We start from the raw sequence: 14,272 nt of genomic DNA, 5'->3' as shown, positions 1-14,272 counted from the left end.
TAGCAACTCAGACATAAGTGGGAAAGGTGAAATTGAGTTTAGAGAGTTAAATAAACTTTCTAAAGGATTTGGTGGCACTGAAAGATGAAAGTTTCTAATAAACCAGATGAAATGGTGGTACCATTCACTGAGGTGAGCCAGAGCTGAACAGGACCAAGTTTGATAAGAGAATTTCATTTTGAGAAGTGCTTCTGAAGCATCCAAGAAATGCCAACTGGGCCATTGGATACAGGGTTCTGAAACTTCACTGTAGGCCGAATCTGAGTGTGCATATTTACATGGAACAACTGCACAGACTTTTATCATTAAGGGAAACCAATTATTGTTCCAAAGTAATCAATTCTCTTTAAAAAAAATTTTTTTTAACATTTATTTATTTTTGAGAGAGCACGAGCGGGGGAGGGGCAGAGAGAGAAGGAGACACAGAATCTGAAGCAGGCTCCAAGGCTCTGAATTGTCAGTACTGAGCCCAACACAGGACTCGAACCCACAAACTGTGAGATCATGACCCGAGCTGAAGTCAAACACTCAACTGACTGAGCCATCCAGGCGCCCCGGTAATCATTATTCTTAAAAAAAGATAATTTCAAAATCATGCTAACCTAAAAGACAAGAATCACTACTGTACTCAGAGCCCTAAATTACTACTAAACAAAGATTACCTATTTAAAGGGCACTGGATATTTGGATATATACCACTCACTGGCTACAAAATGGATTTCTTCCGAATAAAGACAATTCATCTTGGTGGACTCTCAACTTAGAATTAGCTACTGTTCTCAAGTATTTTGGACACAAAAACTGAAAACAAGTTTAAGAGGCAATAAGTTTGTACATACTATTCTCAGATTTTCTACCTCTTGCTGTCTGGAAGACATTGATTTAAGCATCTTTTTTTCAAAAAAATTTGTTTTGATGTTTATTTTTTGAGAGAGTGTGAGGAGGGGAGAGGTAGAGCGAGAGGGAGACACAGAATCCCAAGTAGGCTCCAGGCTCTGAGCTGTCAGCACAGAGCCCAACATGGGGCTTGAACCCTCGAACCAGGAGATGATGACCTGAGCCAAAGTCGGACGCTTCAACCAGCTGAGCCACCCAGACGGCCCTGACTTAAGCATCTTAACTGTCAGGTATAGTTTTTCTCCTAAAAAAGATTCTAACCTTCAAAGTAAAAGGGAAGAGAATGAACAAATCAAACTTTTTTCTTCTGACACACACTTCCACAGGCTTTATACCATACTTGCTTGAAAAAGGACTAAATTGCTTTGGACATTAGTTGCCATAACTAAGGAACTATTTACCCTAGGTTTGTTTTCCATTTTGTATAAAATAAAAAAGCAAACCAACTACCAGAGGGATTAAAGACAGACCTAAGTGAGAAGGCAGGAAAATTGGGTTATATTACCAACTGCAAAGAGAATCCACTGTATAAAATCTTTAAGGAAGTTAACTTTGAGAAAAATCAAGTTATTTTACATAAAATTAGTATTATATATACCACGTACTTTACTGAGGGGAAGCACAAATGAGATTACATAGCATTTTATATTTGTACACATAAATTTAATTTTACATGTACAAAATCTTTTGAAAACCCCATAGATAATGCTTAAAAACCCAAGTATTAATACTTCTGTATTATGCTACTGATGCTACTAATATCTAATTTGTTCTCAATAGGAACAGAAAAACTCAGAAGGTCCCAGGGTAAAATAAAAGAACCAATAATATATTGAGATGAACTTGTTCACTTCAGAAACTACCTTGCAAATAGACATCTTAGCTCAGGAAGTACGAGAGCAGAGTGGAGAAAAAAAGGAATTATTATGTGAATGAAATTGAGGTTAACCCAGGATTTAGCTTTCATTCTTCACTAAGTAAGCTTTCACAGGCAAGCCCTCTCGCCCTTACTCCAAGTTATCCTTACCTCAGCAAAACCACACAGAGCACGAAACAAACAGCAAGCATTTTCTGAACAAATTTGAATTTGGAGAGGAACTTTTAAATATCTTTAATATTTCATTAAAACAAACGGACTTACAACTGCTGCACTAAGAATATTTCAGGGCAAAGATAAACAGATGAATTAAATACCCTCAGACATTTTTGGTTCAAAACAATATGCAGGGTATAATTCCATTTATCGTATACAGTATGTGCATGCACATACATATACCCCTAAAGGAACATCTAAAACTAAAATATTATTCATTATCTTTGTATAATTATATTTTACATTTTCTTCTTTTTGCTTTCTTACAATGAACACATATACATACCTTTTTACTTTAAGAAAATACCAGATTTATTAACATGTCATAGCACAGACTCAGAATTAATTTTAGAAGGAATTTTTATTCAGAAGAAATTTTAGATATCATTTCTATCCTCTTCATTTTTCAAGTGAGACAACAGGCCCAGTGAGGATAAATAACTTGCCTGCCCCAAATCTGACAGTGAGTCCTTAGGGCCGTAATTATATCATCCATGCTTGTGTGTGTGTCGCGGGGGGCGGGGGGGTGAGGTTATAAAAGTTAACGCATTTTCACTAAAGATAGTTTGAAAGTTACAAGAAAAAAGATGAAAATCACCGATATGCTTATAAATCAAAGATAACCATTTAATTTGAAGGGTTTTTTGGGTTGTTTTGTTAAATTGCTCCCTACAAAAATTATTTATTTTCAATATAGAAAAACTTTTAAAATATAGAACCAAAAATTAAGGAAGAAAAGACAAAAATTTTAACATTCCGTTATATAACTGGTGATGTCAGAATCATTACTTTCTTTTTTTAAAAAAAAAATTTTTTTTTTCAACGTTTATTTATTTTTGGGACAGAGAGAGACAGAGCATGAACGGGCGAGGGGCAGAGAGAGAGGGAGACACAGAATCGGAAACAGGCTCCAGGCTCTGAGCCATCAGCCCAGAGCCCTACGCGACGCGGGGCTCAAACTCAGGGACCGCGAGATCGTGACCTGGCTGAAGTCGGATGCTTAACCGACTGCGCCACCCAGGCGCCCCAAGAATCATTACTTTCTTAGACTTAGTACCTGAAGCCAGTTTTGGATCAAAAAAAAGACTACTTCTGTGATGGCATTTTTATTTAGCAAGCCTTGGTTGGTTCTTTAATTGGTGGGTTATTTTTATGTAGGGGCTAAGAATTTTATTTCATAATTGTTTAATAAAAGACAAAGGACTAGGGCACCTGGTGGCTCAGTCAGTTCAGCGTCTGACTTCGGCTAGGGTCATGATCTCACAATTCATGAGTTCATGAGTTCGAGTCCCACCTGGGGCTCCCTGCTGTCAGCCTGTCAGCACAAAGCCTACTTCTACTTCGGGTCCTCTGTCCCCCTCTTTCTGCCCCTCCCCCGCTTGCACTCTCTCAAAAGTAAATAAACATTTTTTAAAAGTATGTTTCTAAACAACAACAACAAAAAGACAAAGGACCAAAACGCAGCGAACAAAGGATAAGATAAAACACTCCTTGGGGCGCCTGGGTGGCTCAGTCGGTTGAGCATCCGACTTCAGCTCAGGTCACGATCTCGCCATCCGTGAGTTCGAACCCCGCGTCGGGCTCTGGGCTGACGGCTCAGAGCCTGGAGCCTGCTTCTGATTCTGTGTCTCCCTCTCTCTCTCTCTCTCTGCCCCTTCCCCACTCATGCTCTGTCTCTCTCTGTCTCAAAATAAATAAACGTTAAAAAAAAAAAATACTCCAATTCTATTTAGGGATCTTATCTGTAGGTTTAGTGACTGTAAAGATAATCCACATACACAAGCTAATTACAAGTTACAAGCACACATTTTCTATGCTTAAGATTACCCAAAATATTTATTCATTGCTTTCTTGCATTTACCAATACTTCTATGGGGTATTCTATAAAAAATTGCTGGCATTGGGTCGCTGGGTGGCTCAGTCAGTTAAGGGTCGCTCTTTGGCTTAGGTCCTGATCTCATGGTTCAGGAGTTCGAGCCCAGCATCTGACTCTCTGCTGTCAGCATGGAGCCTGCCTTAGATCCTCTGTCTCCCTCTCTCTGCCCCTATCCCAGGTGTGTGCACACAACTCTCTCTCTCAAAAATAAACAAATCTTTTAAAATAAACGAGCACTTTAGAAAAACATTGCTGGCATTAATTATAGAAAACACGTGAGTTATGAACAAATATAAAAATAAGCTAATCAAACTCATAAGCTACTGAACCACCATCAACTCAATTTGCAAGACATCAAAAAAAGCTATTTCACCTTTACCTTGTCCTTTTAAAATTCCTACCTTCTATACACTTTTACTTTTTTAATGTTTTTATTTATATATTTGAGAGACAGAGAGACAGAGTGCAAGCGGGGGAGGGGCAGGGAGAGAGGGAGACAGAATCTGAAGCAAGCTCCAGGCTCTGAAATGTCAGCACAGCGCCCAACGTCGGGCTCAAATCCACAAGCCCCGAGATCATGGCCTGAGCCGAAATTGGACGCTGAACCGAGCCACCCAGGCGCCCCACCTTCTATATTGTTTATAAAGCACATAAATGTATTAGTACAAGAGCACAGGAACATCATTTATAAATAAATGCGATTCAGAATGTGTGCTCAAAATTCTACTTGTAAGGATGACAATCAAAAGTTGGAGATCACTGGGCCATGTGGGTGGCTGCCAGCTAAGCCTCTGACTCTTGATTTCAATTCAGGTCATGATCTCATGGTTCATGGAATCAAGCCCCAGGTCAGGCTCTGCACTATTAGATGGGATTCTCTCCCCATCTCTCTGCTACTCACTCATGTACACGTGCACATGCACGCACTCTCTCAAAATAAGTTGGAGATCACCCCGAACCTAGGGCCTAGCTAACAAAACTGTCTCCTAATATCAAAGATCCAAAAATTATAGAGGAAGAAAGTAAAAATGACCAGTTATCTAAAATTTTAGAATGAAATAATTTTGGAATAAATAAGATCTAATATGGAACATTATTAAAAATTTGCCTAAATTTCTGGGGCGCTGGGTGACTCAGTTGGTCAAGCATCCAACTTTGGCTCAGGTCATGATTGGTTTGTGAGATCGAGCCCACATGGGGCTCACTGCTGTCAGTGCAGAATTTGCTTCAGATCCTCTGTCCCCTTTTCTCTGCCCTTCCATAACTGTCATACTTCTGAAAGACCCTATAGGGGTCCAATGGTATTTTCATTTCATGGTCAGAAAAATTAAGGAGAGAATTTCAAGTACAAGCAACTCCCAACTTAAAAAAATTTTAGTGCAATCTATGAACTAGTTAGATTTCTTTCAAAACTTATTTTCTCTTTAGAATAGTAATTTGAGGGGAGCCTGGGTAGCTCAGTCGGTTGAGTGTCTGACTTCAGCTCAGGTCTTGATCTCACAGTTCGTGAGTTCAATGCCTGCATCAGGCTCTGTGCTGACAGCTCAGAGCCTGGAGCCTGCTTTGGATTGTCTCCCTCTCTCTCTGCCCCTCCCCCGCTCACACTCTGTCTCTCAAAAATGAATAAACATTAAAAAAATAAAAATTAAATAATAAAATAAAAATAAAATAGTAACTTGATCCCCCACAAAGCCCATTGTATATAGTGCATGAATAGTCATATACTAGTGTGAATCCTGGAGTATAAAACAACAACAACAACAAAACCCCAGAAAACAAAACAAAACCCCAAGGAATCCAGAAGACTTGGCAAGATTCTGAAACTGGTGAAGCTTTGCTTTGACATTCCTCCCACCTTCCTTCTGGTGCTCGTAGTCCCATCTCCTAGAGGTGCCTCAGATCTTCCCAAAGTTCCTCACTTGAGATACTCACTCAAAATTTCTTCCCCTTGGTCTGTCCCAGTCAATCTGGTTAACTGATTTCATACAACTAACACAATAAATATCTGACTGAATTACCAATACTGAAAAGGCCTCTGACTTTTCTGTGTGTCAAGAATGCTTTGAGAATCTCAGAAAAGTTATGGACCCTCTCCCCAGAAAAATCACACACACATACAAAATTTTTCATACAGTTTCAAGAGATCAGGGTTACATGGCCAAAATATACCCATGAGTCCCAGAACTATAAAACCCAGGTTAAAGTACCTCTGCACTTAACATGTAAATATTATAAAACCTCAAAACTCTTCAAAAGGAATTTGTATTTTAAGAGACTATAAACTCAAACATACTATACTATACACTCAAATCTATAAAACTCCATTATTTTTTTTAATGTTTATTTATGACAGAGACAGAGCATGAGGGGGGGAGGGGCAGAGAGAGAGGGAGACACAGAATCTGAAGCAGGCTCCAGGCTCCAAGCAGTCAGTCAGCACAGAGCCCACATGGGGCTCGAACTCACGAACCACGAGATCATGACCGGAGCCAAAGTTGATGCTTAACCAACTGAGCCACCCAGGCACCCCAAATCTATAAACTCTAATTGTTACAATTTAAGTTTCCTCCCAAAGCTTTTATACTGTAATTCCCGTAAGAGAAGGGGAAGAATAGGACCTATTTCTAAGCATGGGTCATCTATTAAATCAGGTTTTATAACCTTACCCCCTGTATTCAATAATGCTCCAGAAATCTATTGTGTTTAAACTATCATGATTCCTGGCACAACAATACACACACACACACACACACACACACACACACACACACCCCTTTTATCTCTGAAAATTCCTTTTATCTCTGAATTGCCAAATCCAGTTTTCACCCTAATGAGCTCTCTGTAGTATTTCAGGTTGCTAAATTCCCCGTTAAAATTCCCTTACCCTCTAGACTCAGCTTCTTCAACCCCATACTATTTATCTTACCTCTTTAGCCATTCTTTTTCAACTTCCTTCATAAGCCCCTCTTCTTCCACCTGACCTACAAATGTAGCTGCTTGGCAAGGTCGCCCTTAGTCTTTTCTTCAGTCCTGATTTTATACTCTTTGGCAATTTCTAGATGACATTATGCTAATGAATACAAATCTCATAATTGATCCCCACTTCCCTTTCTGCGCCAGCCCAAATTTGTCAATAGTGACCTATATGACATATCTCGATTCCCACATTTAGAACCATACCCTATTACCTTCTTCCTCAAATTCTGTTGTTCCAATACATTCCCTATCTTAATTAAAGGCATCATCATTCATTAACGAACTCTAATCTTTGAACTCCCCCATGCTGTTCCCAATCAGGTCACAGCCTCATCAGCTTCATTTCCCACTACTCCCTAAGTACAGAAAAGTCTACTGGCTATTTCTCAGACTATCAATGCCCTTCTCCTAGCCTCTTCTCCATCAGGCGAAACAGCGACTCACCTTTCCAAGCCCTACTTAAAGATCTCCTACATGAAGTCTTCCCTAACCTCACTTACTCTATTCGTATCACTCACCCTCTCCCTCTATAAATCCCACACCAATTTTTCTTTATTTTACTTCTCAACATGCTATATGAATGGATAGTTGAGCCCTTATCTTTCTCCCCTAGTAGAAAAGGCCTGTGGTTTATATGTTACCGTAGCACTTAACACGTGCCTGGAATAAAGTAGGTCTTTAATCAATGTCTGGTGAATGAATGGCAAAACTCCAAAGTGAGGACATAGTTAAGGTTATTTCTCAATGGAGGGTATGCCCCCTTTTGAACATAAAACAATAATTAAGTCCCCTAGTCCCTCACTCTCCATTTCTAGTCTACTGCTTAGTTTTAAGCAAGGTTTCATGGGGACATTTCCTCACTTCCTCTTGTTCTTTGTAGGGTTAGCTGCCAGCCTAACCACATTAGCATTCAGGAGCAGCAACAAAACAGACTCTCCAAGTTCTAAAAAGCAAAGACTTTACAATTACCAATAGTAAAATACAAGCTCCTTTTTAAAAATAGTCTTAACGTTTATGCATACAAATCTCATTCTTCAAGATTCTGAAAAAGGTTTGGCATAGTTTATCCAACAGGCACCATTTAAGAGTTCTTAAGAAAATGTCCACTTGTCCAACTATCTCAACCAAAATTTACACATTTATAACCATAGAAATCAGCATGCATGAATTAACCTAAATAATATGCTTGTATACTAAATCCACTATAAACAGTAGTCTAAGTCACCAGATGACCCATACATAATTAGCTCTTTTAGCTTCTTTTAAAAATACATGTCCAAAATTCCAGTGATCATCCCAATCTATAAGACTAGATTCTTTTATCAGTATCACCCTTTCTCCCTCTTCTCCCCACCAACTTTCCCAAAACACACACACACACACACACACACACACACCTCTCCCTTAACAGACCTGGTTTCCTCAAGAAATGATCTGATAGCTTAGGAGCAGTTTGATAAGGCAGGCTACACGGTCTGGGATTCTGGAGAAGATTCCATATGATACAATTATCTTCTAAGAGACTGCTGTTGGTGACAGAATACAGATTTGCCTCAAGAGATCACAAATGTGGTAGACCTGCCATAACTGTCCCCTACTTTTTTTGTTTTTGTCTTTTAAAAATATACTAGAATCTCACTCTCAACTTGTATTTCTGTCTTTTCTTCAGTTCATATAAATGTTCACATTTTAGGCATACAGACCTGGTGAAAAGACAAAAAAAAAAAAAAAAAGACATGATGAAATGTGTTTGAAGCTTCAGTAACTAAACTGCACTGAGCAGGGTCAAAAACTCATTAGCCTAATTCTGAACTGCACTTCAGAAAAAAAAAAAAAAAATGTATGCTCCAAAGCATATATAATCCACTTATTTTTCTTGAGCGGTCAAAAATTCTTTTCATTTTCCAAGTTTTGTCCATATTATATCGAAATAACTTCAGACAAAGCATTCTTGTTGCTCCAGGATTAAAAGTTTCCAATAGCTCAATGTGGTTGTAATCTTCTGGAAACACCTGAAATTGATTTGTTTCACCTCCTTTTACTCTTTCTCTTCCAGCCTGTTCACCTTAGGAGAATATTGATGGACAAAAGTTCTAACTGAAAAGTCCAGAAAGTGGGTAATCTATCCCCTAGCTAATAAGAAAGGAACCATGATACATAATACACAAAAATTGACATGTATCCAGAGCCTCAAAAACAAACAAACAAACAACCCACCCAATGACTGGACTTGGTCTAAATAAGCTTAACAAGTAGGTTTCTTTTTCATTGCTGTTCTACTGAGCATTTATGGAAAACTATATTTGGGTAAGCTCAGGCTGGCTTTAACTCTCAAGAAAAACACGAAAGAACGGAGAGAAAAATCTTCTAATTTTTTTTTTTTTTTTTAGAAAATAAAAGATCGGTATTTATTTTAAGGCTGCTTTTCCAAATACAATATACACTATATACATATATACATACATAGATATACACACACACACACACACACACACATACACACATACACACATATAATTATATAATTAATGAGCATCACACAGTCACAAACATCTAAATTCAAATATCACATTTCCTGGACTAATTACAACCCAAGAGGGTGCACTCAAATTCTTGAGGTTAGAGTAGACACTTCTGAGACTCAACAACCCAGAGTTCCCACTTTAAACTTCCAGTTTTTCACAGTGGCACTGAGTAGATGAACAAGCTCACTGCCACACAAAGCTGGGCTTGCCTAAAGAGGTCTGACAGGAGCTGAACACACGCAATAACTTCCTGTTCTCCAGAGGACTGGAGGGTGTGCTCCTATAGGCTGACAATTCACAGACCTTTCAAAACCCAAAAGTCAATATGTCTTTTCAAATACTTTTGAAAAAAATTTTAATTCCAAAAATTACTGTTCATTATTATTATTCCCCAGTTATTCACTGAATATCATTATACAAGGAAAGAGGTATAAAAAAGTTAATCCCAGACCCCAAGGAGCTTAAATTTCCCTTAAAACAGTTACCCATTTGTGATTACTTCACATAAAATACTTCTCTCGAAGACCAACCCAGGGGTCTGGTTGAATTCACAGTACACAGGCAATGCAAATTCAGGTATTTAAATCATAGGGAGTTTGTCTTCAGCTCCCTAACAAAATTAGAGATGGATGTATACTTGCAATTCAATAAAAACAAGAAACCTATAATTTGGGGAATATACATGAATGGGAAGGGAAACCTGAAATCCTTTCTGTATCTGGACAAGGTCTCTCATTATTTCCTGTTCTTATAGTTACTTCCTAAATCCAGAAGCTAAATTTCCTTAAAACCTGATAAGAAATCTATTTCCATGAAAACGCTTGGCTTAAGATTTTTTTTTTTTCTAAATAAGAAATATGACAGCTACTAAGCAAAAAGTCATTTTTTGTCATATATGTTGCGTTGGGCGGGGGGGGGGGGAGGAAGGGGAAAGGCACATAGGATGAAATCAAAGGATTTCAAATAAGGATGTGCCAAAAAATAGTAAGCAGTATTTATTAATCTCATTATATTTTTTGTCTTTGTCATGAACCCAATCAAAAGTCACATCTAACTCCTGTCAGGAAAAAAAAAAAAAGTCCCTTGACACAAACAATTTTGCACACAATTTAGGACCCAATATACTGCACTACATGTGATAATTGTATGTTTCCTCTCCTGCTCATAAAACAAGGCAATTACACTCATGTCCAGATAGAACACTCATATTTTCACTGCCTTATGAGAAAACACGTCAAACTAATTTCAAACACAATTCTAGGGATTCGGGATACTACTACTGAATTTTAAAAACAAATCAAACAAAAAATCCCCAGCATCTCCAAGGCCCATCCTCCCCTCTTTCCTTGAGTGAAAAACAACCCAATAACTTACTGTTAAAAGCCAGAGTAAAAGGATTTTTTTTTTTTTTTTTTAAAGGCCTGGACCAAGATGAAATAGGAAAAGGAAAAGGATCACTGTGGGCACAGATGATGCCCTGGGGAAAAAGGTGAGATGCACATACCCATTCTCCTGTGAGCACTGTCCAAGCTGACAGGTTCACTCACACTGCCTTCGCTTTAGACGTTTGCCGATACATTGTCTCTACACACTTAAGAAAATGTGAATTTTGCTCTGACCACAGAAAGAATTAAGCACAACTGACACCAGCTCTAAAGTAAGGAATTAATATATTCTAATCTAACGCTTAAGAAGGGATGGAGTTCAGGCAACAGCTCCTCCAACTGGCTGGAGCAGATTATCATTTGAAGCCCTAAAAATACTAAGATTTTTAAACAACTCCAAGTTCGGATGGGTACAGTCAGATGCACTATAAAACTTTGGGACCAGCGGCAACGACACAACAGGTGAGAGAGGCGGTGGACATCACTGCACAGAGAGGTGGACAACATGCAGGGGCAAACCCTTGAGTTCCCCGAAAGGCTGGGGACATGAGATAATACCCATGCACAAGGCCAAGACCCCGTCTTTACAGTGGCAACAGTTCTGTTCCTTCCGAGGGTCGCGCCACTCCCCCTCTCCTCACCCAGGGGACCACCACCCCAGGCACAGGAAGAACCGAGGCCCCTCCGCGGGCAGCATCTCAGCTGGGGAAGAAAACACAATGTCGCTCCTTATTTCTGCGTACAAAAGGACTTTGCGCCCTCCTCCTCCAACTGCCGCCGCTGCTGCCCGGGCCGCCTCCTAACTTGCAAGAAGGTGGGCAACGCGCCATATTCCAGCGTCCCCCGGTCTACCTGGGTAACAAGCCCACGCCACCCCGGCGGGAGGGAAGCTTCGGAAGCCGCCCAAGAGCCAGCCTCCTCTCCCGCAGGAGACAGCAGCTCCCGCGCCCCGGCCCAGCCCGCCGCGCCGCCCGCAGACCAGCCCCGGGAAGGGCCGAGGGGGCGAGCGGGGAGCCGCGGCTCCGGTCCCGCGCAGCCCGCCCACCTCCCGCTCCCAGCGCGCTCTCCCGGGCCTCCCGCTCCCGAGCCCGCGGGAAGGCCGGGCCCGGGCCCCGGGTTCCACGGTGGAGAGGAGGCCGCGGCCCCTAGAGCCTCAGGCGGCGGGGGAGGCCGGAACCCTGGGGCTCTCGGGAGGGCAGCGCCTCCCTCCCGAGCCCGCCAGGACGCCTGGGGCCTAGTGCGGCCTGCGCATCCTCGGGGTGGCGGTTTGACTGGGCCGGGCCGGGGCCCCCCGCCCGAGGCGGGCCGAATCCGGCGGGGGCCCAGGCCCGGAGCCGGGGGCGGCAGGGTGCAGGCTGCGGGGCGGGCCGGCCGGCCGGCGGGCGGGCGGCGTGTTGCGGCTGCGCCGGGGCTGAAATAGCTGGAGATTGCGCGGTAGGGCACTCACCTCAGAGCGGCTGCGCTACCGTGGGCCTGCGCCGTGGAGACTGCGACCGCGCCGGCTCCTCGCAGCCTCCTGCCACCAGCGGCAATGGCGAGCGCTGCCGCCTCTGCCGCCGCCGCCGCCGCCGAGGAGGGGGAGGGGAGGGAGATGAGGCACGCACGCGACGCACGGGCTCGGCTTCCCCGCCCGGCGGCCGCCATGATGGGGAGGTCGGAGCTGCCTCTGCGGGGCTGGCCCGGAGGGGGTTCTGAGCTAGGGTCCCTGCCGTTATCTTCGGCCTCCTCGAGTACGCATTTAGCTTCAAAGGATTGGATGGGGCCGGAACCACGGAGGCAACTGGATTAGTTGGGACTCTCGGGAGAGTGGCGCAAGCAGCCCAAGATGGTTGCTAATCTGGAAATAGTAACATTTCTCGCCCCCCGGCCCCGAGAATTAGCACCTCCTGAATGAGCCTCGGCAATCGGTAACTAGCTTCCTCTGTTTCCTCAGCCTTGCCAGTCGTGTCTCCATCCTCTTATGGAATGACCTTTGTTTTCCGATTTCAAACCCTGCCCAAGTATTTAAAAGCAGAAAATTGTGTACAAAGCAATATATTAATTTATCCGCTCATTCATTCGTTTGGCGAACATTTCTAGAGGACCCTTTATGTGACAGTTTTGCCCTGGGCACACTGGAGATGTAGACGAAGTCCTTGCTCTCAAGGGTTTTGTACGTTGAGTGCAAGCAAGAGGGACCCCCCCCCCCTCCCCGAAGCAGGTGAGAAGTAAAGAGGAGTGGGTAGCAGAAAAACAATGTAAGAGACATAGGAGAGGTAGTTTGTGTTCTTGGTTTTTAAAAGTGTGATGAGGAAACTACATGCTTCAGAACCGCTAACAATGATTACTTAAATCCTGGGCCCCAAGTGGTGTCGCCACAATCTTGGCTTGTTAGCCCAGGAACCTGCATTTTTAAAAACGCTCCTACTCACACGTCCTGATGATTCTCATGGACAGCATAATGTAAGAAGCATTGCATTAAGATGCATGGTTAGTTCAGGCTACTCTGTCATCTCTAATCAAGACACTGCAAAAGACTTCATGATCTCCCTGCCACAGGAATTGCCCTCCCTAATCCATTCTCCACCCTACAGTTTGAATGGTCTTTCAAAAAAGTAAATCATGTCATTTCCCTGCTTAACAGGTTTAATGAGATCCCAGCGCACGTAAGTTGAAGCCTAAAATTCTTTGAGCTGGCTTCAGAGCCCTCCATGACCTCACTCTTGCTGCCATCTTTGACCTCCCTCAGACTGCAGCCAAATTGGGAAGCTCTCAAGTCATACAAGGCAGAAAGTTCTCCCGCCTCATAATTTTTGCAAGGGCTGCTCTCTCTGCACAGAACTTGCTTCTCACTCTTTACTCCTTCGAGTCACCCGCTCAAACTTGAATAATTCCCGCCACTTCTTAAGGTCTCAACATTAATGCCATTTTTTTCTGCAAGAAGCGTTCTCCCATCCCCCCAGTTGAGTGCTTTGACTCTTCCATCATCATACCCAGAAAATTCTGTGCTCACTTGTGCTTATTGAGCACCCACAATGTGTCAGGCCCTGTTTTTAGTCCTTTACACACATTATCTCCTTTCTCATTTAATTCCCAAGGAGGGTCCACAAGGCAGATATTACTGTTATTATTATCTCATTTTGCAGATAGAGAAACAAGGGCACGTAGAAATTACTTGCCCAAATCCAGACAGTAAGAGGTGGAGCCAGGTCTGAACGCCATCAGCTTAACCTCAGAGTTATGCTCTTGACCATTACTGGGATTTTCGTGTTGCGGGTTGATACCCACTGATGAAGCACACAATTAACTTAGTGGGTAATGACCAAGATATCATAAAAGAAATAGAATTTATCAGAGAACACCAAACTTAGTAAGGCTCCAGTTTTGTGAAACTTTTATTTCAGATATATAAGTGTATGTACATAGGTGCGTGTATCTGTACTGAATCATGATATAAAACACATTTCGTACCAGGTTACAGCTACAAAAAGTTGGAAAGCACTGCATTACTTTCTCCACAGCACTTCTCAGACCATGAATT

At 42.2% G+C, this 14,272-nt stretch overlaps 1 protein-coding gene across 5 annotated transcripts in view; it reads right to left on the bottom strand.

Moving 5' to 3' along the window:
• NRF1 (nuclear respiratory factor 1) overlaps positions 1-12,321 on the bottom strand; it is a 146,206-nt gene extending 133,885 nt beyond the window's left edge. For all 5 annotated transcript variants that reach the window (XM_047840000.1, XM_047840009.1, XM_047840028.1 and 2 more), the window contains exon 1: positions 12,200-12,321. The gene's annotated coding sequence lies outside the window, so the exon portion shown is untranslated. The remainder of the gene's footprint in view (positions 1-12,199) is intronic.
• Between the last annotated feature and the right edge of the window lie 1,951 nt (positions 12,322-14,272).

The sequence above is a fragment of the Prionailurus viverrinus genome, chromosome A2 (assembly GCF_022837055.1).
Source record: "Prionailurus viverrinus isolate Anna chromosome A2, UM_Priviv_1.0, whole genome shotgun sequence".
NCBI classification, from domain to species: domain Eukaryota; kingdom Metazoa; phylum Chordata; class Mammalia; order Carnivora; family Felidae; genus Prionailurus; species Prionailurus viverrinus.
This window is presented reverse-complemented; position numbering and strand designations above follow the sequence as displayed.